Source organism: Anomaloglossus baeobatrachus, chromosome 2 (assembly GCF_048569485.1).
Source record: "Anomaloglossus baeobatrachus isolate aAnoBae1 chromosome 2, aAnoBae1.hap1, whole genome shotgun sequence".
In the NCBI taxonomy this organism is placed as follows: Eukaryota; Metazoa; Chordata; class Amphibia; order Anura; family Aromobatidae; genus Anomaloglossus; species Anomaloglossus baeobatrachus.
Window position 1 is genome coordinate 420,387,485 of NC_134354.1, and position 25,053 is coordinate 420,412,537.

At 46.1% G+C, this 25,053-nt stretch overlaps 16 non-coding genes across 16 annotated transcripts; all 16 read right to left on the reverse strand.

The window, feature by feature from the left end:
* Window positions 1–674: 674 nt before the first annotated feature.
* On the reverse strand, window positions 675–865 carry LOC142293023 (U2 spliceosomal RNA). Its single transcript, XR_012751034.1, has one exon. It is a non-coding gene; the product is annotated as a U2 spliceosomal RNA (small nuclear RNA).
* Window positions 866–2,270: 1,405 nt separating this feature from the next.
* Window positions 2,271–2,461, reverse strand: LOC142293024 (U2 spliceosomal RNA). Its single transcript, XR_012751035.1, has one exon. It is a non-coding gene; the product is annotated as a U2 spliceosomal RNA (small nuclear RNA).
* Window positions 2,462–3,865: 1,404 nt separating this feature from the next.
* LOC142293025 (U2 spliceosomal RNA) lies at window positions 3,866–4,056 on the reverse strand. Its single transcript, XR_012751036.1, has one exon. It is a non-coding gene; the product is annotated as a U2 spliceosomal RNA (small nuclear RNA).
* A 1,395-nt stretch (window positions 4,057–5,451) lies between these two features.
* On the reverse strand, window positions 5,452–5,642 carry LOC142293026 (U2 spliceosomal RNA). Its single transcript, XR_012751037.1, has one exon. It is a non-coding gene; the product is annotated as a U2 spliceosomal RNA (small nuclear RNA).
* A 1,395-nt stretch (window positions 5,643–7,037) lies between these two features.
* Window positions 7,038–7,228, reverse strand: LOC142293027 (U2 spliceosomal RNA). Its single transcript, XR_012751038.1, has one exon. It is a non-coding gene; the product is annotated as a U2 spliceosomal RNA (small nuclear RNA).
* A 1,395-nt stretch (window positions 7,229–8,623) lies between these two features.
* On the reverse strand, window positions 8,624–8,814 carry LOC142293028 (U2 spliceosomal RNA). The gene has a single exon (XR_012751039.1). It is a non-coding gene; the product is annotated as a U2 spliceosomal RNA (small nuclear RNA).
* A 1,402-nt stretch (window positions 8,815–10,216) lies between these two features.
* On the reverse strand, window positions 10,217–10,407 carry LOC142293097 (U2 spliceosomal RNA). The gene has a single exon (XR_012751106.1). It is a non-coding gene; the product is annotated as a U2 spliceosomal RNA (small nuclear RNA).
* Window positions 10,408–11,809: 1,402 nt separating this feature from the next.
* LOC142293029 (U2 spliceosomal RNA) lies at window positions 11,810–12,000 on the reverse strand. The gene has a single exon (XR_012751040.1). It is a non-coding gene; the product is annotated as a U2 spliceosomal RNA (small nuclear RNA).
* A 1,404-nt stretch (window positions 12,001–13,404) lies between these two features.
* Window positions 13,405–13,595, reverse strand: LOC142293030 (U2 spliceosomal RNA). Its single transcript, XR_012751041.1, has one exon. It is a non-coding gene; the product is annotated as a U2 spliceosomal RNA (small nuclear RNA).
* Window positions 13,596–14,997: 1,402 nt separating this feature from the next.
* On the reverse strand, window positions 14,998–15,181 carry LOC142293257 (U2 spliceosomal RNA). Its single transcript, XR_012751233.1, has one exon. It is a non-coding gene; the product is annotated as a U2 spliceosomal RNA (small nuclear RNA).
* A 1,608-nt stretch (window positions 15,182–16,789) lies between these two features.
* Window positions 16,790–16,980, reverse strand: LOC142293108 (U2 spliceosomal RNA). The gene has a single exon (XR_012751117.1). It is a non-coding gene; the product is annotated as a U2 spliceosomal RNA (small nuclear RNA).
* Window positions 16,981–18,379: 1,399 nt separating this feature from the next.
* Window positions 18,380–18,570, reverse strand: LOC142293031 (U2 spliceosomal RNA). Its single transcript, XR_012751042.1, has one exon. It is a non-coding gene; the product is annotated as a U2 spliceosomal RNA (small nuclear RNA).
* A 1,403-nt stretch (window positions 18,571–19,973) lies between these two features.
* Window positions 19,974–20,164, reverse strand: LOC142293032 (U2 spliceosomal RNA). The gene has a single exon (XR_012751043.1). It is a non-coding gene; the product is annotated as a U2 spliceosomal RNA (small nuclear RNA).
* Window positions 20,165–21,567: 1,403 nt separating this feature from the next.
* On the reverse strand, window positions 21,568–21,758 carry LOC142293033 (U2 spliceosomal RNA). Its single transcript, XR_012751044.1, has one exon. It is a non-coding gene; the product is annotated as a U2 spliceosomal RNA (small nuclear RNA).
* Window positions 21,759–23,159: 1,401 nt separating this feature from the next.
* LOC142293034 (U2 spliceosomal RNA) lies at window positions 23,160–23,350 on the reverse strand. The gene has a single exon (XR_012751045.1). It is a non-coding gene; the product is annotated as a U2 spliceosomal RNA (small nuclear RNA).
* A 1,402-nt stretch (window positions 23,351–24,752) lies between these two features.
* On the reverse strand, window positions 24,753–24,943 carry LOC142293035 (U2 spliceosomal RNA). The gene has a single exon (XR_012751046.1). It is a non-coding gene; the product is annotated as a U2 spliceosomal RNA (small nuclear RNA).
* Between the last annotated feature and the right edge of the window lie 110 nt (window positions 24,944–25,053).

Below are 25,053 nucleotides of genomic sequence, written 5' to 3' on the forward strand. Positions count from 1 at the left end.
TTTAAGTATACTTAATGAAAGTACTAATTCTTTCATAGGCCGCCCATTCTTAGTATTTGACGTTCCTTATATTGCGGTATCAGGCTTCACAGCAGGTTGCAAATCATTCATCACCCATGACTGTCCCCAATTGTGCTCAGAAGCTAAATGTCTCTCATGACCTCTCTTTTAGAATGTCCAAGAGCAAGCAAACTCTTCCTCCAGGAGGGGGAGCCAACAGATCACTGAAGCCATCATCATTGCTCAAAGAAAACACCAAAAACCAATGCATGATAGGAATAAACAGGTAACTTTATTTGGAGTGGAAGCGGAGAGATCGCACCAGATGCCAATTCTAGATCTTATCACACCTGTGGTCACTGCAGCAGCAGGTGAATCCACTTTGTCCAAAAGGGATCTATTCCATTCAATTGCAAATGATCTAGATAAGACAGAGGACAAGATACTGCAGCACGGGACATAGCCGAGTTGGTCAGGTTGAGTGGTGATGAGTTTGCTATTTGGATGAATAAAGAAAGTAAAAAGTGTGAAAGATAAAAAACAAAAGGAGGAAGTGTGAAAAGTGAATGGGCCAAATTGAGGTGCATATTAAGACGTATGCTTTCTTCTAATTCATTAAATCGGGCTAATATGAATCAGGTGAATTGAGTTCTGCTTTTGGAAACTGGGTTAAGAAGGGGTGCACCGGTCCTGGAGGTACTGCAATACCAGGTCAATGCGTGGAGTGGACAGAGCAAGCTCTTTTTCCATCTCCCTGTTCTAAAAATCCATTTAATATATGGTCCCCAGATAGGGGACGTATCAGATATTAAACTGATAAGAACAGATACTACACTTGATCTTAGCCAAAAGGCCGAGAAGCGATAACCAGAATTGGTTTGGGCCTCGAGTGGCACCCTGGCCTATGCCGGACACATCTTAGGGAGAGAGAGTGAGGGGAGACAAACCCACACCTACAGAAGACATTTTGTCACCCAAGCCAACCCTTGAAAAGGCTGCTTTGCAGAGCAAAAACAAGAAGAATGGTGCGTTTTGCAGCCGCCGCCCACTGCAATGAATCTGAATAACTCCTCCTTTTGGGCGCAAGCAACTCCCCTCCCCCTTGCAGTCTTTCCAATTCATGATACATAAAGACGGACAGGACAGGTCGCCTGACTTCCCGTCACTGCCACCCTTTGCCATCCTTACCCGTAGAAAGCCCTTTCATCATCCCCAAACCCTAATCTTTTCCCTTTCCTTCCCAGCCCCCAAACCCTGCCCTCTGTACCCTTCTCACCACCCGCATCCCTTCTCCTATCATCCCCCTACCACCCGGGAAAAAAAAAAAAAAAAAAAAAAGCTTGCCCCCTCCTTCCACTAGCCCACCTCCCACCCAAAGAGAAACTTCTGCTGCGCAGCTAGCTTTCTAGGCAGCAGCGCTATTGTGATGTCAGCGGGGGGCATTGTGACAAGCCGCCAGTGTTCCGTCTCTTCATGTTGTGCACTGTTCAAACGGAAAATACATCAACAGGCAGACTACAGAAAAGCTTACTAACAAAGGTTAGAGAGGGGCTTTCTCAGAGGGCTTTTTACAGTTTGTCTATTCCCAATTAGCCGTTTAAGTATACTTAATGAAAGTACTAATTCTTTCATAGGCCGCCCATTCTTAGTATTTGACGTTCCTTATATTGCGGTATCAGGCTTCACAGCAGGTTGCAAATCATTCATCACCCATGACTGTCCCCAATTGTGCTCAGAAGCTAAATGTCTCTCATGACCTCTCTTTTAGAATGTCCAAGAGCAAGCAAACTCTTCCTCCAGGAGGGGGAGCCAACAGATCACTGAAGCCATCATCATTGCTCAAAGAAAACACCAAAAACCAATGCATGATAGGAATAAACAGGTAACTTTATTTGGAGTGGAAGCGGAGAGATCGCACCAGATGCCAATTCTAGATCTTATCACACCTGTGGTCACTGCAGCAGCAGGTGAATCCACTTTGTCCAAAAGGGATCTATTCCATTCAATTGCAAATGATCTAGATAAGACAGAGGACAAGATACTGCAGCACGGGACATAGCCGAGTTGGTCAGGTTGAGTGGTGATGAGTTTGCTATTTGGATGAATAAAGAAAGTAAAAAGTGTGAAAGATAAAAAACAAAAGGAGGAAGTGTGAAAAGTGAATGGGCCAAATTGAGGTGCATATGAAGACGTATGCTTTCTTCCAATTCATTAAATCGGGCTAATATGAATCAGGTGAATTGAGTTCTGCTTTTGGAAACTGGGTTAAGAAGGGGTGCACCGGTCCTGGAGGTACTGCAATACCAGGTCAATGCGTGGAGTGGACAGAGCAAGCTCTTTTTCCATCTCCCTGTTCTAAAAATCCATTTAATATATGGTCCCCAGATAGGGGACGTATCAGATATTAAACTGATAAGAACAGATACTACACTTGATCTTAGCCAAAAGGCCGAGAAGCGATAACCAGAATTGGTTTGGGCCTCGAGTGGCACCCTGGCCTATGCCGGACACATCTTAGGGAGAGAGAGTGAGGGGAGACAAACCCACACCTACAGAAGACATTTTGTCACCCAAGCCAACCCTTGAAAAGGCTGCTTTGCAGAGCAAAAACAAGAAGAATGGTGCGTTTTGCAGCCGCCGCCCACTGCAATGAATCTGAATAACTCCTCCTTTTGGGCGCAAGCAACTCCCCTCCCCCTTGCAGTCTTTCCAATTCATGATACATAAAGACAGACAGGACAGGTCGCCTGACTTCCCGTCACTGCCACCCTTTGCCATCCTTACCCGTAGAAAGCCCTTTCATCATCCCCAAACCCTAATCTTTTCCCTTTCCTTCCCAGCCCCCAAACCCTGCCCTCTGTACCCTTCTCACCACCCGCATCCCTTCTCCTATCATCCCCCTACCACCCGGGAAAAAAAAAAAAAAAAAAAAAGCTTGCCCCCTCCTTCCACTAGCCCACCTCCCACCCAAAGAGAAACTTCTGCTGCGCAGCTAGCTTTCTAGGCAGCAGCGCTATTGTGATGTCAGCGGGGGGCATTGTGACAAGCCGCCAGTGTTCCGTCTCTTCATGTTGTGCACTGTTCAAACGGAAAATACATCAACAGGCAGACTACAGAAAAGCTTACTAACAAAGGTTAGAGAGGGGCTTTCTCAGAGGGCTTTTTACAGTTTGTCTATTCCCAATTAGCCGTTTAAGTATACTTTATGAAAGTACTAATTCTTTCATAGGCCGCCCATTCTTAGTATTTGACGTTCCTTATATTGCGGTATCAGGCTTCACAGCAGGTTGCAAATCATTCATCACCCATGACTGTCCCCAATTGTGCTCAGAAGCTAAATGTCTCTCATGACCTCTCTTTTAGAATGTCCAAGAGCAAGCAAACTTTTCCTCCAGGAGGGGGAGCCAACAGATCACTGAAGCCATCATCATTGCTCAAAGAAAACACCAAAAACCAATGCATGATAGGAATAAACAGGTAACTTTATTTGGAGTGGAAGCGGAGAGATCGCACCAGATGCCAATTCTAGATCTTATCACACCTGTGGTCACTGCAGCAGCAGGTGAATCCACTTTGTCCAAAAGGGATCTATTCCATTCAATTGCAAATGATCTAGATAAGACAGAGGACAAGATACTGCAGCACGGGACATAGCCGAGTTGGTCAGGTTGAGTGGTGATGAGTTTGCTATTTGGATGAATAAAGAAAGTAAAAAGTGTGAAAGATAAAAAACAAAAGGAGGAAGTGTGAAAAGTGAATGGGCCAAATTGAGGTGCATATGAAGACGTATGCTTTCTTCTAATTCATTAAATCGGGCTAATATGAATCAGGTGAATTGAGTTCTGCTTTTGGAAACTGGGTTAAGAAGGGGTGCACCGGTCCTGGAGGTACTGCAATACCAGGTCAATGCGTGGAGTGGACAGAGCAAGCTCTTTTTCCATCTCCCTGTTCTAAAAATCCATTTAATATATGGTCCCCAGATAGGGGACGTATCAGATATTAAACTGATAAGAACAGATACTACACTTGATCTTAGCCAAAAGGCCGAGAAGCGATAACCAGAATTGGTTTGGGCCTCGAGTGGCACCCTGGCCTATGCCGGACACATCTTAGGGAGAGAGAGTGAGGGGAGACAAACCCACACCTACAGAAGACATTTTGTCACCCAAGCCAACCCTTGAAAAGGCTGCTTTGCAGAGCAAAAACAAGAAGAATGGTGCGTTTTGCAGCCGCCGCCCACTGCAATGAATCTGAATAACTCCTCCTTTTGGGCGCAAGCAACTCCCCTCCCCCTTGCAGTCTTTCCAATTCATGATACATAAAGACGTACAGGACAGGTCGCCTGACTTCCCGTCACTGCCACCCTTTGCCATCCTTACCCGTAGAAAGCCCTTTCATCATCCCCAAACCCTAATCTTTTCCCTTTCCTTCCCAGCCCCCAAACCCTGCCCTCTGTACCCTTCTCACCACCCGCATCCCTTCTCCTATCATCCCCCTACCACCCGGGAAAAAAAAAAAAGCTTGCCCCCTCCTTCCACTAGCCCACCTCCCACCCAAAGAGAAACTTCTGCTGCGCAGCTAGCTTTCTAGGCAGCAGCGCTATTGTGATGTCAGCGGGGGGCATTGTGACAAGCCGCCAGTGTTCCGTCTCTTCATGTTGTGCACTGTTCAAACGGAAAATACATCAACAGGCAGACTACAGAAAAGCTTACTAACAAAGGTTAGAGAGGGGCTTTCTCAGAGGGCTTTTTACAGTTTGTCTATTCCCAATTAGCCGTTTAAGTATACTTAATGAAAGTACTAATTCTTTCATAGGCCGCCCATTCTTAGTATTTGACGTTCCTTATATTGCGGTATCAGGCTTCACAGCAGGTTGCAAATCATTCATCACCCATGACTGTCCCCAATTGTGCTCAGAAGCTAAATGTCTCTCATGACCTCTCTTTTAGAATGTCCAAGAGCAAGCAAACTCTTCCTCCAGGAGGGGGAGCCAACAGATCACTGAAGCCATCATCATTGCTCAAAGAAAACACCAAAAACCAATGCATGATAGGAATAAACAGGTAACTTTATTTGGAGTGGAAGCGGAGAGATCGCACCAGATGCCAATTCTAGATCTTATCACACCTGTGGTCACTGCAGCAGCAGGTGAATCCACTTTGTCCAAAAGGGATCTATTCCATTCAATTGCAAATGATCTAGATAAGACAGAGGACAAGATACTGCAGCACGGGACATAGCCGAGTTGGTCAGGTTGAGTGGTGATGAGTTTGCTATTTGGATGAATAAAGAAAGTAAAAAGTGTGAAAGATAAAAAACAAAAGGAGGAAGTGTGAAAAGTGAATGGGCCAAATTGAGGTGCATATGAAGACGTATGCTTTCTTCCAATTCATTAAATCGGGCTAATATGAATCAGGTGAATTGAGTTCTGCTTTTGGAAACTGGGTTAAGAAGGGGTGCACCGGTCCTGGAGGTACTGCAATACCAGGTCAATGCGTGGAGTGGACAGAGCAAGCTCTTTTTCCATCTCCCTGTTCTAAAAATCCATTTAATATATGGTCCCCAGATAGGGGACGTATCAGATATTAAACTGATAAGAACAGATACTACACTTGATCTTAGCCAAAAGGCCGAGAAGCGATAACCAGAATTGGTTTGGGCCTCGAGTGGCACCCTGGCCTATGCCGGACACATCTTAGGGAGAGAGAGTGAGGGGAGACAAACCCACACCTACAGAAGACATTTTGTCACCCAAGCCAACCCTTGAAAAGGCTGCTTTGCAGAGCAAAAACAAGAAGAATGGTGCGTTTTGCAGCCGCCGCCCACTGCAATGAATCTGAATAACTCCTCCTTTTGGGCGCAAGCAACTCCCCTCCCCCTTGCAGTCTTTCCAATTCATGATACATAAAGACGGACAGGACAGGTCGCCTGACTTCCCGTCACTGCCACCCTTTGCCATCCTTACCCGTAGAAAGCCCTTTCATCATCCCCAAACCCTAATCTTTTCCCTTTCCTTCCCAGCCCCCAAACCCTGCCCTCTGTACCCTTCTCACCACCCGCATCCCTTCTCCTATCATCCCCCTACCACCCGGGAAAAAAAAAAAAGCTTGCCCCCTCCTTCCACTAGCCCACCTCCCACCCAAAGAGAAACTTCTGCTGCGCAGCTAGCTTTCTAGGCAGCAGCGCTATTGTGATGTCAGCGGGGGGCATTGTGACAAGCCGCCAGTGTTCCGTCTCTTCATGTTGTGCACTGTTCAAACGGAAAATACATCAACAGGCAGACTACAGAAAAGCTTACTAACAAAGGTTAGAGAGGGGCTTTCTCAGAGGGCTTTTTACAGTTTGTCTATTCCCAATTAGCCGTTTAAGTATACTTAATGAAAGTACTAATTCTTTCATAGGCCGCCCATTCTTAGTATTTGACGTTCCTTATATTGCGGTATCAGGCTTCACAGCAGGTTGCAAATCATTCATCACCCATGACTGTCCCCAATTGTGCTCAGAAGCTAAATGTCTCTCATGACCTCTCTTTTAGAATGTCCAAGAGCAAGCAAACTCTTCCTCCAGGAGGGGGAGCCAACAGATCACTGAAGCCATCATCATTGCTCAAAGAAAACACCAAAAACCAATGCATGATAGGAATAAACAGGTAACTTTATTTGGAGTGGAAGCGGAGAGATCGCACCAGATGCCAATTCTAGATCTTATCACACCTGTGGTCACTGCAGCAGCAGGTGAATCCACTTTGTCCAAAAGGGATCTATTCCATTCAATTGCAAATGATCTAGATAAGACAGAGGACAAGATACTGCAGCACGGGACATAGCCGAGTTGGTCAGGTTGAGTGGTGATGAGTTTGCTATTTGGATGAATAAAGAAAGTAAAAAGTGTGAAAGATAAAAAACAAAAGGAGGAAGTGTGAAAAGTGAATGGGCCAAATTGAGGTGCATATGAAGACGTATGCTTTCTTCCAATTCATTAAATCGGGCTAATATGAATCAGGTGAATTGAGTTCTGCTTTTGGAAACTGGGTTAAGAAGGGGTGCACCGGTCCTGGAGGTACTGCAATACCAGGTCAATGCGTGGAGTGGACAGAGCAAGCTCTTTTTCCATCTCCCTGTTCTAAAAATCCATTTAATATATGGTCCCCAGATAGGGGACGTATCAGATATTAAACTGATAAGAACAGATACTACACTTGATCTTAGCCAAAAGGCCGAGAAGCGATAACCAGAATTGGTTTGGGCCTCGAGTGGCACCCTGGCCTATGCCGGACACATCTTAGGGAGAGAGAGTGAGGGGAGACAAACCCACACCTACAGAAGACATTTTGTCACCCAAGCCAACCCTTGAAAAGGCTGCTTTGCAGAGCAAAAACAAGAAGAATGGTGCGTTTTGCAGCCGCCGCCCACTGCAATGAATCTGAATAACTCCTCCTTTTGGGCGCAAGCAACTCCCCTCCCCCTTGCAGTCTTTCCAATTCATGATACATAAAGACGGACAGGACAGGTCGCCTGACTTCCCGTCACTGCCACCCTTTGCCATCCTTACCCGTAGAAAGCCCTTTCATCATCCCCAAACCCTAATCTTTTCCCTTTCCTTCCCAGCCCCCAAACCCTGCCCTCTGTACCCTTCTCACCACCCGCATCCCTTCTCCTATCATCCCCCTACCACCCGGGAAAAAAAAAAAAGCTTGCCCCCTCCTTCCACTAGCCCACCTCCCACCCAAAGAGAAACTTCTGCTGCGCAGCTAGCTTTCTAGGCAGCAGCGCTATTGTGATGTCAGCGGGGGGCATTGTGACAAGCCGCCAGTGTTCCGTCTCTTCATGTTGTGCACTGTTCAAACGGAAAATACATCAACAGGCAGACTACAGAAAAGCTTACTAACAAAGGTTAGAGAGGGGCTTTCTCAGAGGGCTTTTTACAGTTTGTCTATTCCCAATTAGCCGTTTAAGTATACTTAATGAAAGTACTAATTCTTTCATAGGCCGCCCATTCTTAGTATTTGACGTTCCTTATATTGCGGTATCAGGCTTCACAGCAGGTTGCAAATCATTCATCACCCATGACTGTCCCCAATTGTGCTCAGAAGCTAAATGTCTCTCATGACCTCTCTTTTAGAATGTCCAAGAGCAAGCAAACTCTTCCTCCAGGAGGGGGAGCCAACAGATCACTGAAGCCATCATCATTGCTCAAAGAAAACACCAAAAACCAATGCATGATAGGAATAAACAGGTAACTTTATTTGGAGTGGAAGCGGAGAGATCGCACCAGATGCCAATTCTAGATCTTATCACACCTGTGGTCACTGCAGCAGCAGGTGAATCCACTTTGTCCAAAAGGGATCTATTCCATTCAATTGCAAATGATCTAGATAAGACAGAGGACAAGATACTGCAGCACGGGACATAGCCGAGTTGGTCAGGTTGAGTGGTGATGAGTTTGCTATTTGGATGAATAAAGAAAGTAAAAAGTGTGAAAGATAAAAAACAAAAGGAGGAAGTGTGAAAAGTGAATGGGCCAAATTGAGGTGCATATGAAGACGTATGCTTTCTTCCAATTCATTAAATCGGGCTAATATGAATCAGGTGAATTGAGTTCTGCTTTTGGAAACTGGGTTAAGAAGGGGTGCACCGGTCCTGGAGGTACTGCAATACCAGGTCAATGCGTGGAGTGGACAGAGCAAGCTCTTTTTCCATCTCCCTGTTCTAAAAATCCATTTAATATATGGTCCCCAGATAGGGGACGTATCAGATATTAAACTGATAAGAACAGATACTACACTTGATCTTAGCCAAAAGGCCGAGAAGCGATAACCAGAATTGGTTTGGGCCTCGAGTGGCACCCTGGCCTATGCCGGACACATCTTAGGGAGAGAGAGTGAGGGGAGACAAACCCACACCTACAGAAGACATTTTGTCACCCAAGCCAACCCTTGAAAAGGCTGCTTTGCAGAGCAAAAACAAGAAGAATGGTGCGTTTTGCAGCCGCCGCCCACTGCAATGAATCTGAATAACTCCTCCTTTTGGGCGCAAGCAACTCCCCTCCCCCTTGCAGTCTTTCCAATTCATGATACATAAAGACGTACAGGACAGGTCGCCTGACTTCCCGTCACTGCCACCCTTTGCCATCCTTACCCGTAGAAAGCCCTTTCATCATCCCCAAACCCTAATCTTTTCCCTTTCCTTCCCAGCCCCCAAACCCTGCCCTCTGTACCCTTCTCACCACCCGCATCCCTTCTCCTATCATCCCCCTACCACCCGGGAAAAAAAAAAAAAAAAAAAAGCTTGCCCCCTCCTTCCACTAGCCCACCTCCCACCCAAAGAGAAACTTCTGCTGCGCAGCTAGCTTTCTAGGCAGCAGCGCTATTGTGATGTCAGCGGGGGGCATTGTGACAAGCCGCCAGTGTTCCGTCTCTTCATGTTGTGCACTGTTCAAACGGAAAATACATCAACAGGCAGACTACAGAAAAGCTTACTAACAAAGGTTAGAGAGGGGCTTTCTCAGAGGGCTTTTTACAGTTTGTCTATTCCCAATTAGCCGTTTAAGTATACTTAATGAAAGTACTAATTCTTTCATAGGCCGCCCATTCTTAGTATTTGACGTTCCTTATATTGCGGTATCAGGCTTCACAGCAGGTTGCAAATCATTCATCACCCATGACTGTCCCCAATTGTGCTCAGAAGCTAAATGTCTCTCCTGACCTCTCTTTTAGAATGTCCAAGAGCAAGCAAACTCTTCCTCCAGGAGGGGGAGCCAACAGATCACTGAAGCCATCATCATTGCTCAAAGAAAACACCAAAAACCAATGCATGATAGGAATAATCAGGTAACTTTATTTGGAGTGGAAGCGGAGAGATCGCACCAGATGCCAATTCTAGATCTTATCACACCTGTGGTCACTGCAGCAGCAGGTGAATCCACTTTGTCCAAAAGGGATCTATTCCATTCAATTGCAAATGATCTAGATAAGACAGAGGACAAGATACTGCAGCACGGGACATAGCCGAGTTGGTGAGGTTGATGGTGATGAGTTTGCTATTTGGATGAATAAAGAAAGTAAAAAGTGTGAAAGATAAAAAACAAAAGGAGGAAGTGTGAAAAGTGAATGGGCCAAATTGAGGTGCATATGAAGACGTATGCTTTCTTCCAATTCATTAAATCGGGCTAATATGAATCAGGTGAATTGAGTTCTGCTTTTGGAAACTGGGTTAAGAAGGGGTGCACCGGTCCTGGAGGTACTGCAATACCAGGTCAATGCGTGGAGTGGACAGAGCAAGCTCTTTTTCCATCTCCCTGTTCTAAAAATCCATTTAATATATGGTCCCCAGATAGGGGACGTATCAGATATTAAACTGATAAGAACAGATACTACACTTAATCTTAGCCAAAAGGCCGAGAAGCGATAACCAGAATTGGTTTGGGCCTCGAGTGGCACCCTGGCCTATGCCGGACACATCTTAGGGAGAGAGAGTGAGGGGAGACAAACCCACACCTACAGAAGACATTTTGTCACCCAAGCCAACCCTTGAAAAGGCTGCTTTGCAGAGCAAAAACAAGAAGAATGGTGCGTTTTGCAGCCGCCGCCCACTGCAATGAATCTGAATAACTCCTCCTTTTGGGCGCAAGCAACTCCCCTCCCCCTTGCAGTCTTTCCAATTCATGATACATAAAGACGGACAGGACAGGTCGCCTGACTTCCCGTCACTGCCACCCTTTGCCATCCTTACCCGTAGAAAGCCCTTTCATCATCCCCAAACCCTAATCTTTTCCCTTTCCTTCCCAGCCCCCAAACCCTGCCCTCTGTACCCTTCTCACCACCCGCATCCCTTCTCCTATCATCCCCCTACCACCCGGGAAAAAAAAAAAAAAAAAAAGCTTGCCCCCTCCTTCCACTAGCCCACCTCCCACCCAAAGAGAAACTTCTGCTGCGCAGCTAGCTTTCTAGGCAGCAGCGCTATTGTGATGTCAGCGGGGGGCATTGTGACAAGCCGCCAGTGTTCCGTCTCTTCATGTTGTGCACTGTTCAAACGGAAAATACATCAACAGGCAGACTACAGAAAAGCTTACTAACAAAGGTTAGAGAGGGGCTTTCTCAGAGGGCTTTTTACAGTTTGTCTATTCCCAATTAGCCGTTTAAGTATACTTAATGAAAGTACTAATTCTTTCATAGGCCGCCCATTCTTAGTATTTGACGTTCCTTATATTGCGGTATCAGGCTTCACAGCAGGTTGCAAATCATTCATCACCCATGACTGTCCCCAATTGTGCTCAGAAGCTAAATGTCTCTCATGACCTCTCTTTTAGAATGTCCAAGAGCAAGCAAACTCTTCCTCCAGGAGGGGGAGCCAACAGATCACTGAAGCCATCATCATTGCTCAAAGAAAACACCAAAAACCAATGCATGATAGGAATAAACAGGTAACTTTATTTGGAGTGGAAGCGGAGAGATCGCACCAGATGCCAATTCTAGATCTTATCACACCTGTGGTCACTGCAGCAGCAGGTGAATCCACTTTGTCCAAAAGGGATCTATTCCATTCAATTGCAAATGATCTAGATAAGACAGAGGACAAGATACTGCAGCACGGGACATAGCCGAGTTGGTCAGGTTGAGTGGTGATGAGTTTGCTATTTGGATGAATAAAGAAAGTAAAAAGTGTGAAAGATAAAAAACAAAAGGAGGAAGTGTGAAAAGTGAATGGGCCAAATTGAGGTGCATATGAAGACGTATGCTTTCTTCCAATTCATTAAATCGGGCTAATATGAATCAGGTGAATTGAGTTCTGCTTTTGGAAACTGGGTTAAGAAGGGGTGCACCGGTCCTGGAGGTACTGCAATACCAGGTCAATGCGTGGAGTGGACAGAGCAAGCTCTTTTTCCATCTCCCTGTTCTAAAAATCCATTTAATATATGGTCCCCAGATAGGGGACGTATCAGATATTAAACTGATAAGAACAGATACTACACTTGATCTTAGCCAAAAGGCCGAGAAGCGATAACCAGAATTGGTTTGGGCCTCGAGTGGCACCCTGGCCTATGCCGGACACATCTTAGGGAGAGAGAGTGAGGGGAGACAAACCCACACCTACAGAAGACATTTTGTCACCCAAGCCAACCCTTGAAAAGGCTGCTTTGCAGAGCAAAAACAAGAAGAATGGTGCGTTTTGCAGCCGCCGCCCACTGCAATGAATCTGAATAACTCCTCCTTTTGGGCGCAAGCAACTCCCCTCCCCCTTGCAGTCTTTCCAATTCATGATACATAAAGACGGACAGGACAGGTCGCCTGACTTCCCGTCACTGCCACCCTTTGCCATCCTTACCCGTAGAAAGCCCTTTCATCATCCCCAAACCCTAATCTTTTCCCTTTCCTTCCCAGCCCCCAAACCCTGCCCTCTGTACCCTTCTCACCACCCGCATCCCTTCTCCTATCATCCCCCTACCACCCGGGAAAAAAAAAAAAAAAAAAAAAGCTTGCCCCCTCCTTCCACTAGCCCACCTCCCACCCAAAGAGAAACTTCTGCTGCGCAGCTAGCTTTCTAGGCAGCAGCGCTATTGTGATGTCAGCGGGGGGCATTGTGACAAGCCGCCAGTGTTCCGTCTCTTCATGTTGTGCACTGTTCAAACGGAAAATACATCAACAGGCAGACTACAGTAAAGCTTACTAACAAAGGTTAGAGAGGGGCTTTCTCAGAGGGCTTTTTACAGTTTGTCTATTCCCAATTAGCCGTTTAAGTATACTTAATGAAAGTACTAATTCTTTCATAGGCCGCCCATTCTTAGTATTTGACGTTCCTTATATTGCGGTATCAGGCTTCACAGCAGGTTGCAAATCATTCATCACCCATGACTGTCCCCAATTGTGCTCAGAAGCTAAATGTCTCTCATGACCTCTCTTTTAGAATGTCCAAGAGCAAGCAAACTCTTCCTCCAGGAGGGGGAGCCAACAGATCACTGAAGCCATCATCATTGCTCAAAGAAAACACCAAAAACCAATGCATGATAGGAATAAACAGGTAACTTTATTTGGAGTGGAAGCGGAGAGATCGCACCAGATGCCAATTCTAGATCTTATCACACCTGTGGTCACTGCAGCAGCAGGTGAATCCACTTTGTCCAAAAGGGATCTATTCCATTCAATTGCAAATGATCTAGATAAGACAGAGGACAAGATACTGCAGCACGGGACATAGCCGAGTTGGTCAGGTTGAGTGGTGATGAGTTTGCTATTTGGATGAATAAAGAAAGTCAAAAGTGTGAAAGATAAAAAACAAAAGGAGGAAGTGTGAAAAGTGAATGGGCCAAATTGAGGTGCATATGAAGACGTATGCTTTCTTCCAATTCATTAAATCGGGCTAATATGAATCAGGTGAATTGAGTTCTGCTTTTGGAAACTGGGTTAAGAAGGGGTGCACCGGTCCTGGAGGTACTGCAATACCAGGTCAATGCGTGGAGTGGACAGAGCAAGCTCTTTTTCCATCTCCCTGTTCTAAAAATCCATTTAATATATGGTCCCCAGATAGGGGACGTATCAGATATTAAACTGATAAGAACAGATACTACACTTGATCTTAGCCAAAAGGCCGAGAAGCGATAACCAGAATTGGTTTGGGCCTCGAGTGGCACCCTGGCCTATGCCGGACACATCTTAGGGAGAGAGAGTGAGGGGAGACAAACCCACACCTACAGAAGACATTTTGTCACCCAAGCCAACCCTTGAAAAGGCTGCTTTGCAGAGCAAAAACAAGAAGAATGGTGCGTTTTGCAGCCGCCGCCCACTGCAATGAATCTGAATAACTCCTCCTTTTGGGCGCAAGCAACTCCCCTCCCCCTTGCAGTTTTTCCAATTCATGATACATAAAGACGGACAGGACAGGTCGCCTGACTTCCCGTCACTGCCACCCTTTGCCATCCTTACCCGTAGAAAGCCCTTTCATCATCCCCAAACCCTAATCTTTTCCCTTTCCTTCCCAGCCCCCAAACCCTGCCCTCTGTACCCTTCTCACCACCCGCATCCCTTCTCCTATCATCCCCCTACCACCCGGGAAAAAAAAAAAAAAAAAAAGCTTGCCCCCTCCTTCCACTAGCCCACCTCCCACCCAAAGAGAAACTTCTGCTGCGCAGCTAGCTTTCTAGGCAGCAGCGCTATTGTGATGTCAGCGGGGGGCATTGTGACAAGCCGCCAGTGTTCCGTCTCTTCATGTTGTGCACTGTTCAAACGGAAAATACATCAACAGGCAGACTACAGTAAAGCTTACTAACAAAGGTTAGAGAGGGGCTTTCTCAGAGGGCTTTTTACAGTTTGTCTATTCCCAATTAGCCGTTTAAGTATACTTAATGAAAGTACTAATTCTTTCATAGGCCGCCCATTCTTAGTATTTGACGTTCCTTATATTGCGGTATCAGGCTTCACAGCAGGTTGCAAATCATTCATCACCCATGACTGTCCCCAATTGTGCTCAGAAGCTAAATGTCTCTCATGACCTCTCTTTTAGAATGTCCAAGAGCAAGCAAACTCTTCCTCCAGGAGGGGGAGCCAACAGATCACTGAAGCCATCATCATTGCTCAAAGAAAACACCAAAAACCAATGCATGATAGGAATAAACAGGTAACTTTATTTGGAGTGGAAGCGGAGAGATCGCACCAGATGCCAATTCTAGATCTTATCACACCTGTGGTCACTGCAGCAGCAGGTGAATCCACTTTGTCCAAAAGGGATCTATTCCATTCAATTGCAAATGATCTAGATAAGACAGAGGACAAGATACTGCAGCACGGGACATAGCCGAGTTGGTCAGGTTGAATGGTGATGAGTTTGCTATTTGGATGAATAAAGAAAGTAAAAAGTGTGAAAGATAAAAAACAAAAGGAGGAAGTGTGAAAAGTGAATGGGCCAAATTGAGGTGCATATGAAGACGTATGCTTTCTTCCAATTCATTAAATCGGGCTAATATGAATCAGGTGAATTGAGTTCTGCTTTTGGAAACTGGGTTAAGAAGGGGTGCACCGGTCCTGGAGGTACTGCAATACCAGGTCAATGCGTGGAGTGGACAGAGCAAGCTCTTTTTCCATCTCCCTGTTCTAAAAATCCATTTAATATATGGTCCCCAGATAGGGGACGTATCAGATATTAAACTGATAAGAACAGATGAGATTTCATCCGCAAATTTCAGAAACGGTCATCGGCCACCACACAAAAGCGCAGTGCCGCAGGTGATCGCCTCCCGAGCCCAGGAACCACCAGCCAAAAGGGGACGTAAGCACCAAAAGGCGCAACAATCCCCAAGGCCGGCGGTTGTGCAAGCCCGGGCCCCTCCCAGCCAAGACCAAGGCAAACCCAATGAAGGGACTACACTTGATCTTAGCCAAAAGGCAGAGAAGCGATAACCAGAATTGGTTTGGGCCTCGAGTGGCACCCTGGCCTATGCCGGACACATCTTAGGGAGAGAGAGTGAGGGGAGACAAACCCACACCTACAGAAGACATTTTGTCACCCAAGCCAACCCTTGAAAAGGCTGCTTTGCAGAGCAAAAACAAGAAGAATGGTGCGTTTTGCAGCCGCCGCCCACTGCAATGAATCTGAATAACTCCTCCTTTTGGGCGCAAGCAACTCCCCTCCCCCTTGCAGTCTTTCCAATTCATGATACATAAAGACGGACAGGACAGGTCGCCTGACTTCCCGTCACTGCCACCCTTTGCCATCCTTACCCGTAGAAAGCCCTTTCATCATCCCCAAACCCTAATCTTTTCCCTTTCCTTCCCAGCCCCCAAACCCTGCCCTCTGTACCCTTCTCACCACCCGCATCCCTTCTCCTATCATCCCCCTACCACCCGGGAAAAAAAAAAAAAAAAAAAAGCTTGCCCCCTCCTTCCACTAGCCCACCTCCCACCCAAAGAGAAACTTCTGCTGCGCAGCTAGCTTTCTAGGCAGCAGCGCTATTGTGATGTCAGCGGGGGGCATTGTGACAAGCCGCCAGTGTTCCGTCTCTTCATGTTGTGCACTGTTCAAACGGAAAATACATCAACAGGCAGACTACAGAAAAGCTTACTAACAAAGGTTAGAGAGGGGCTTTCTCAGAGGGCTTTTTACAGTTTGTCTATTCCCAATTAGCCGTTTAAGTATACTTAATGAAAGTACTAATTCTTTCATAGGCCGCCCATTCTTAGTATTTGACGTTCCTTATATTGCGGTATCAGGCTTCACAGCAGGTTGCAAATCATTCATCACCCATGACTGTCCCCAATTGTGCTCAGAAGCTAAATGTCTCTCATGACCTCTCTTTTAGAATGTCCAAGAGCAAGCAAACTCTTCCTCCAGGAGGGGGAGCCAACAGATCACTGAAGCCATCATCATTGCTCAAAGAAAACACCAAAAACCAATGCATGATAGGAATAAACAGGTAACTTTATTTGGAGTGGAAGCGGAGAGATCGCACCAGATGCCAATTCTAGATCTTATCACACCTGTGGTCACTGCAGCAGCAGGTGAATCCACTTTGTCCAAAAGGGATCTATTCCATTCAATTGCAAATGATCTAGATAAGACAGAGGACAAGATACTGCAGCACGGGACATAGCCGAGTTGGTCAGGTTGAGTGGTGATGAGTTTGCTATTTGGATGAATAAAGAAAGTAAAAAGTGTGAAAGATAAAAAACAAAAGGAGGAAGTGTGAAAAGTGAATGGGCCAAATTGAGGTGCATATGAAGACGAATGCTTTCTTCCAATTCATTAAATCGGGCTAATATGAATCAGGTGAATTGAGTTCTGCTTTTGGAAACTGGGTTAAGAAGGGGTGCACCGGTCCTGGAGGTACTGCAATACCAGGTCAATGCGTGGAGTGGACAGAGCAAGCTCTTTTTCCATCTCCCTGTTCTAAAAATCCATTTAATATATGGTCCCCAGATAGGGGACGTATCAGATATTAAACTGATAAGAACAGATACTACACTTGATCTTAGCCAAAAGTCCGAGAAGCGATAACCAGAATTGGTTTGGGCCTCGAGTGGCACCCTGGCCTATGCCGGACACATCTTAGGGAGAGAGAGTGAGGGGAGACAAACCCACACCTACAGAAGACATTTTGTCACCCAAGCCAACCCTTGAAAAGGCTGCTTTGCAGAGCAAAAACAAGAAGAATGGTGCGTTTTGCAGCCGCCGCCCACTGCAATGAATCTGAATAACTCCTCCTTTTGGGCGCAAGCAACTCCCCTCCCCCTTGCAGTCTTTCCAATTCATGATACATAAAGACGGACAGGACAGGTCGCCTGACTTCCCGTCACTGCCACCCTTTGCCATCCTTACCCGTAGAAAGCCCTTTCATCATCCCCAAACCCTAATCTTTTCCCTTTCCTTCCCAGCCCCCAAACCCTGCCCTCTGTACCCTTCTCACCACCCGCATCCCTTCTCCTATCATCCCCCTACCACCCGGGAAAAAAAAAAAAAAAAGCTTGCCCCCTCCTTCCACTAGCCCACCTCCCACCCAAAGAGAAACTTCTGCTGCGCAGCTAGCTTTCTAGGCAGCAGCGCTATTGTGATGTCAGCGGGGGGCATTGTGACAAGCCGCCAGTGTTCCGTCTCTTCATGTTGTGCACTGTTCAAACGGAAAATACATCAACAGGCAGACTACAGAAAAGCTTACTAACAAAGGTTAGAGAGGGGCTTTCTCAGAGGGCTTTTTACAGTTTGTCTATTCCCAATTAGCCGTTTAAGTATACTTAATGAAAGTACTAATTCTTTCATAGGCCGCCCATTCTTAGTATTTGACGTTCCTTATATTGCGGTATCAGGCTTCACAGCAGGTTGCAAATCATTCATCACCCATGACTGTCCCCAATTGTGCTCAGAAGCTAAATGTCTCTCATGACCTCTCTTTTAGAATGTCCAAGAGCAAGCAAACTCTTCCTCCAGGAGGGGGAGCCAACAGATCACTGAAGCCATCATCATTGCTCAAAGAAAACACCAAAAACCAATGCATGATAGGAATAAACAGGTAACTTTATTTGGAGTGGAAGCGGAGAGATCGCACCAGATGCCAATTCTAGATCTTATCACACCTGTGGTCACTGCAGCAGCAGGTGAATCCACTTTGTCCAAAAGGGATCTATTCCATTCAATTGCAAATGATCTAGATAAGACAGAGGACAAGATACTGCAGCACGGGACATAGCCGAGTTGGTCAGGTTGAGTGGTGATGAGTTTGCTATTTGGATGAATAAAGAAAGTAAAAAGTGTGAAAGATAAAAAACAAAAGGAGGAAGTGTGAAAAGTGAATGGGCCAAATTGAGGTGCATATGAAGACGTATGCTTTCTTCCAATTCATTAAATCGGGCTAATATGAATCAGGTGAATTGAGTTCTGCTTTTGGAAACTGGGTTAAGAAGGGGTGCACCGGTCCTGGAGGTACTGCAATACCAGGTCAATGCGTGGAGTGGACAGAGCAAGCTCTTTTTCCATCTCCCTGTTCTAAAAATCCATTTAATATATGGTCCCCAGATAGGGGACGTATCAGATATTAAACTGATAAGAACAGATACTACACTTGATCTTAGCCAAAAGGCCGAGAAGCGATAACCAGAATTGGTTTGGGCCTCGAGTGGCACCCTGGCCTATGCCGGACACATCTTAGGGAGAGAGAGTGAGGGGAGACAAACCCACACCTACAGAAGACATTTTGTCACCCAAGCCAACCCTTGAAAAGGCTGCTTTGCAGAGCAAAAACAAGAAGAATGGTGCGTTTTGCAGCCGCCGCCCACTGCAATGAATCTGAATAACTCCTCCTTTTGGGCGCAAGCAACTCCCCTCCCCCTTGCAGTCTTTCCAATTCATGATACATAAAGACGGACAGGACAGGTCGCCTGACTTCCCGTCACTGCCACCCTTTGCCATCCTTACCCGTAGAAAGCCCTTTCATCATCCCCAAACCCTAATCTTTTCCCTTTCCTTCCCAGCCCCCAAACCCTGCCCTCTGTACCCTTCTCACCACCCGCATCCCTTCTCCTATCATCCCCCTACCACCCGGGAAAAAAAAAAAAAAAAAAAAGCTTGCCCCCTCCTTCCACTAGCCCACCTCCCACCCAAAGAGAAACTTCTGCTGCGCAGCTAGCTTTCTAGGCAGCAGCGCTATTGTGATGTCAGCGGGGGGCATTGTGACAAGCCGCCAGTGTTCCGTCTCTTCATGTTGTGCACTGTTCAAACGGAAAATACATCAACAGGCAGACTACAGAAAAGCTTACTAACAAAGGTTAGAGAGGGGCTTTCTCAGAGGGCTTTTTACAGTTTGTCTATTCCCAATTAGCCGTTTAAGTATACTTAATGAAAGTACTAATTCTTTCATAGGCCGCCCATTCTTAGTATTTGACGTTCCTTATATTGCGGTATCAGGCTTCACAGCAGGTTGCAAATCATTCATCACCCATGACTGTCCCCAATTGTGCTCAGAAGCTAAATGTCTCTCATGACCTCTCATTTAGAATGTCCAAGAGCAAGCAAACTCTTCCTCCAGGAGGGGGAGCCAACAGATCACTGAAGCCATCATCATTGCTCAAAGAAAACACCAAAAACCAATGCATGATAGGAATAAACAGGTAACTTTATTTGGAGTGGAAGCGGAGAGATCGCACCAGATGCCAATTCTAGATCTTATCACACCTGTGGTCACTGCAGCAGCAGGTGAATCCACTTTGTCCAAAAGGGATCTATTCCATTCAATTGCAAATGATCTAGATAAGACAGAGGACAAGATACTGCAGCACGGGACATAGCCGAGTTGGTCAGGTTGAGTGGTGATGAGTTTGCTATTTGGATGAATAAAGAAAGTAAAAAGTGTGAAAGATAAAAAGCAAAAGGAGGAAGTGTGAAAAGTGAATGGGCCAAATTGAGGTGCATATGAAGACGTATGCTTTCTTCCAATTCATTAAATCGGGCTAATATGAATCAGGTGAATTGAGTTCTGCTTTTGGAAACTGGGTTAAGAAGGGGTGCACCGGTCCTGGAGGTACTGCAATACCAGGTCAATGCGTGGAGTGGACAGAGCAAGCTCTTTTTCCATCTCCCTGTTCTAAAAATCCATTTAATATATGGTCCCCAGATAGGGGACGTATCAGATATTAAACTGATAAGAACAGATACTACACTTGATCTTAGCCAAAAGGCCGAGAAGCGATAACCAGAATTGGTTTGGGCCTCGAGTGGCACCCTGGCCTATGCCGGACACATCTTAGGGAGAGAGAGTGAGGGGAGACAAACCCACACCTACAGAAGACATTTTGTCACCCAAGCCAACCCTTGAAAAGGCTGCTTTGCAGAGCAAAAACAAGAAGAATGGTGCGTTTTGCAGCCGCCGCCCACTGCAATGAATCTGAATAACTCCTCCTTTTGGGCGCAAGCAACTCCCCTCCCCCTTGCAGTCTTTCCAATTCATGATACATAAAGACGGACAGGACAGGTCGCCTGACTTCCCGTCACTGCCACCCTTTGCCATCCTTACCCGTAGAAAGCCCTTTCATCATCCCCAAACCCTAATCTTTTCCCTTTCCTTCCCAGCCCCCAAACCCTGCCCTCTGTACCCTTCTCACCACCCGCATCCCTTCTCCTATCATCCCCCTACCACCCGGGAAAAAAAAAAAAAAAAAAAAGCTTGCCCCCTCCTTCCACTAGCCCACCTCCCACCCAAAGAGAAACTTCTGCTGCGCAGCTAGCTTTCTAGGCAGCAGCGCTATTGTGATGTCAGCGGGGGGCATTGTGACAAGCCGCCAGTGTTCCGTCTCTTCATGTTGTGCACTGTTCAAACGGAAAATACATCAACAGGCAGACTACAGAAAAGCTTACTAACAAAGGTTAGAGAGGGGCTTTCTCAGAGGGCTTTTTACAGTTTGTCTATTCCCAATTAGCCGTTTAAGTATACTTAATGAAAGTAGTAATTCTTTCATAGGCCGCCCATTCTTAGTATTTGACGTTCCTTATATTGCGGTATCAGGCTTCACAGCAGGTTGCAAATCATTCATCACCCATGACTGTCCCCAATTGTGCTCAGAAGCTAAATGTCTCTCATGACCTCTCTTTTAGAATGTCCAAGAGCAAGCAAACTCTTCCTCCAGGAGGGGGAGCCAACAGATCACTGAAGCCATCATCATTGCTCAAAGAAAACACCAAAAACCAATGCATGATAGGAATAAACAGGTAACTTTATTTGGAGTGGAAGCGGAGAGATCGCACCAGATGCCAATTCTAGATCTTATCACACCTGTGGTCACTGCAGCAGCAGGTGAATCCACTTTGTCCAAAAGGGATCTATTCCATTCAATTGCAAATGATCTAGATAAGACAGAGGACAAGATACTGCAGCACGGGACATAGCCGAGTTGGTCAGGTTGAGTGGTGATGAGTTTGCTATTTGGATGAATAAAGAAAGTAAAAAGTGTGAAAGATAAAAAACAAAAGGAGGAAGTGTGAAAAGTGAATGGGCCAAATTGAGGTGCATATGAAGACGTATGCTTTCTTCCAATTCATTAAATCGGGCTCATATGAATCAGGTGAATTGAGTTCTGCTTTTGGAAACTGGGTTAAGAAGGGGTGCACCGGTCCTGGAGGTACTGCAATACCAGGTCAATGCGTGGAGTGGACAGAGCAAGCTCTTTTTCCATCTCCCTGTTCTAAAAATCCATTTAATATATGGTCCCCAGATAGGGGACGTATCAGATATTAAACTGATAAGAACAGATACTACACTTGATCTTAGCCAAAAGGCCGAGAAGCGATAACCAGAATTGGTTTGGGCCTCGAGTGGCACCCTGGCCTATGCCGGACACATCTTAGGGAGAGAGAGTGAGGGGAGACAAACCCACACCTACAGAAGACATTTTGTCACCCAAGCCAACCCTTGAAAAGGCTGCTTTGCAGAGCAAAAACAAGAAGAATGGTGCGTTTTGCAGCCGCCGCCCACTGCAATGAATCTGAATAACTCCTCCTTTTGGGCGCAAGCAACTCCCCTCCCCCTTGCAGTCTTTCCAATTCATGATACATAAAGACGGACAGGACAGGTCGCCTGACTTCCCGTCACTGCCACCCTTTGCCATCCTTACCCGTAGAAAGCCCTTTCATCATCCCCAAACCCTAATCTTTTCCCTTTCCTTCCCAGCCCCCAAACCCTGCCCTCTGTACCCTTCTCACCACCCGCATCCCTTCTCCTATCATCCCCCTACCACCCGGGAAAAAAAAAAAAAAAAAAGCTTGCCCCCTCCTTCCACTAGCCCACCTCCCACCCAAAGAGAAACTTCTGCTGCGCAGCTAGCTTTCTAGGCAGCAGCGCTATTGTGATGTCAGCGGGGGGCATTGTGACAAGCCGCCAGTGTTCCGTCTCTTCATGTTGTGCACTGTTCAAACGGAAAATACATCAACAGGCAGACTACAGAAAAGCTTACTAACAAAGGTTAGAGAGGGGCTTTCTCAGAGGGCTTTTTACAGTTTGTCTATTCCCAATTAGCCGTTTAAGTATACTTAATGAAAGTACTAATTCTTTCATAGGCCGCCCATTCTTAGTATTTGACGTTCCTTATATTGCGGTATCAGGCTTCACAGCAGGTTGCAAATCATTCATCACCCATGACTGTCCCCAATTGTGCTCAGAAGCTAAATGTCTCTCATGACCTCTCTTTTAGAATGTCCAAGAGCAAGCAAACTCTTCCTCCAGGAGGGGGAGCCAACAGATCACTGAAGCCATCATCATTGCTCAAAGAAAACACCAAAAACCAATGCATGATAGGAATAAACAGGTAACTTTATTTGGAGTGGAAGCGGAGAGATCGCACCAGATGCCAATTCTAGATCTTATCACACCTGTGGTCACTGCAGCAGCAGGTGAATCCACTTTGTCCAAAAGGGATCTATTCCATTCAATTGCAAATGATCTAGATAAGACAGAGGACAAGATACTGCAGCACGGGACATAGCCGAGTTGGTCAGGTTGAGTGGTGATGAGTTTGCTATTTGGATGAATAAAGAAAGTAAAAAGTGTGAAAGATAAAAAACAAAAGGAGGAAGTGTGAAAAGTGAATGGGCCAAATTGAGGTGCATATGAAGACGTATGCTTTCTTCCAATTCATTAAATCGGGCTAATATGAATCAGGTGAATTGAGTTCTGCTTTTGGAAACTGGGTTAAGAAGGGGTGCACCGGTCCTGGAGGTACTGCAATACCAGGTCAATGCGTGGAGTGGACAGAGCAAGCTCTTTTTCCATCTCCCTGTTCTAAAAATCCATTTAATATATGGTCCCCAGATAGGGGACGTATCAGATATTAAACTGATAAGAACAGATACTACACTTGATCTTAGCCAAAAGGCCGAGAAGCGATAACCAGAATTGGTTTGGGCCTCGAGTGGCACCCTGGCCTATGCCGGACACATCTTAGGGAGAGAGAGTGAGGGGAGACAAACCCACACCTACAGAAGACATTTTGTCACCCAAGCCAACCCTTGAAAAGGCTGCTTTGCAGAGCAAAAACAAGAAGAATGGTGCGTTTTGCAGCCGCCGCCCACTGCAATGAATCTGAATAACTCCTCCTTTTGGGCGCAAGCAACTCCCCTCCCCCTTGCAGTCTTTCCAATTCATGATACATAAAGACGGACAGGACAGGTCGCCTGACTTCCCGTCACTGCCACCCTTTGCCATCCTTACCCGTAGAAAGCCCTTTCATCATCCCCAAACCCTAATCTTTTCCCTTTCCTTCCCAGCCCCCAAACCCTGCCCTCTGTACCCTTCTCACCACCCGCATCCCTTCTCCTATCATCCCCCTACCACCCGGGAAAAAAAAAAAAAAAAAAAGCTTGCCCCCTCCTTCCACTAGCCCACCTCCCACCCAAAGAGAAACTTCTGCTGCGCAGCTAGCTTTCTAGGCAGCAGCGCTATTGTGATGTCAGCGGGGGGCATTGTGACAAGCCGCCAGTGTTCCGTCTCTTCATGTTGTGCACTGTTCAAACGGAAAATACATCAACAGGCAGACTACAGAAAAGCTTACTAACAAAGGTTAGAGAGGGGCTTTCTCAGAGGGCTTTTTACAGTTTGTCTATTCCCAATTAGCCGTTTAAGTATACTTAATGAAAGTACTAATTCTTTCATAGGCCGCCCATTCTTAGTATTTGACGTTCCTTATATTGCGGTATCAGGCTTCACAGCAGGTTGCAAATCATTCATCACCCATGACTGTCCCCAATTGTGCTCAGAAGCTAAATGTCTCTCATGACCTCTCTTTTAGAATGTCCAAGAGCAAGCAAACTCTTCCTCCAGGAGGGGGAGCCAACAGATCACTGAAGCCATCATCATTGCTCAAAGAAAACACCAAAAACCAATGCATGATAGGAATAAACAGGTAACTTTATTTGGAGTGGAAGCGGAGAGATCGCACCAGATGCCAATTCTAGATCTTATCACACCTGTGGTCACTGCAGCAGCAGGTGAATCCACTTTGTCCAAAAGGGATCTATTCCATTCAATTGCAAATGATCTAGATAAGACAGAGGACAAGATACTGCAGCACGGGACATAGCCGAGTTGGTCAGGTTGAGTGGTGATGAGTTTGCTATTTGGATGAATAAAGAAAGTAAAAAGTGTGAAAGATAAAAAACAAAAGGAGGAAGTGTGAAAAGTGAATGGGCCAAATTGAGGTGCATATGAAGACGTATGCTTTCTTCCAATTCATTAAATCGGGCTAATATGAATCAGGTGAATTGAGTTCTGCTTTTGGAAACTGGGTTAAGAAGGGGTGCACCGGTCCTGGAGGTACTGCAATACCAGGTCAATGCGTGGAGTGGACAGAGCAAGCTCTTTTTCCATCTCCCTGTTCTAAAAATCCATTTAATATATGGTCCCCAGATAGGGGACGTATCAGATATTAAACTGATAAGAACAGATACTACACTTGATCTTAGCCAAAAGGCCGAGAAGCGATAACCAGAATTGGTTTGGGCCTCGAGTGGCACCCTGGCCTATGCCGGACACATCTTAGGGAGAGAGAGTGAGGGGAGACAAACCCACACCTACAGAAGACATTTTGTCACC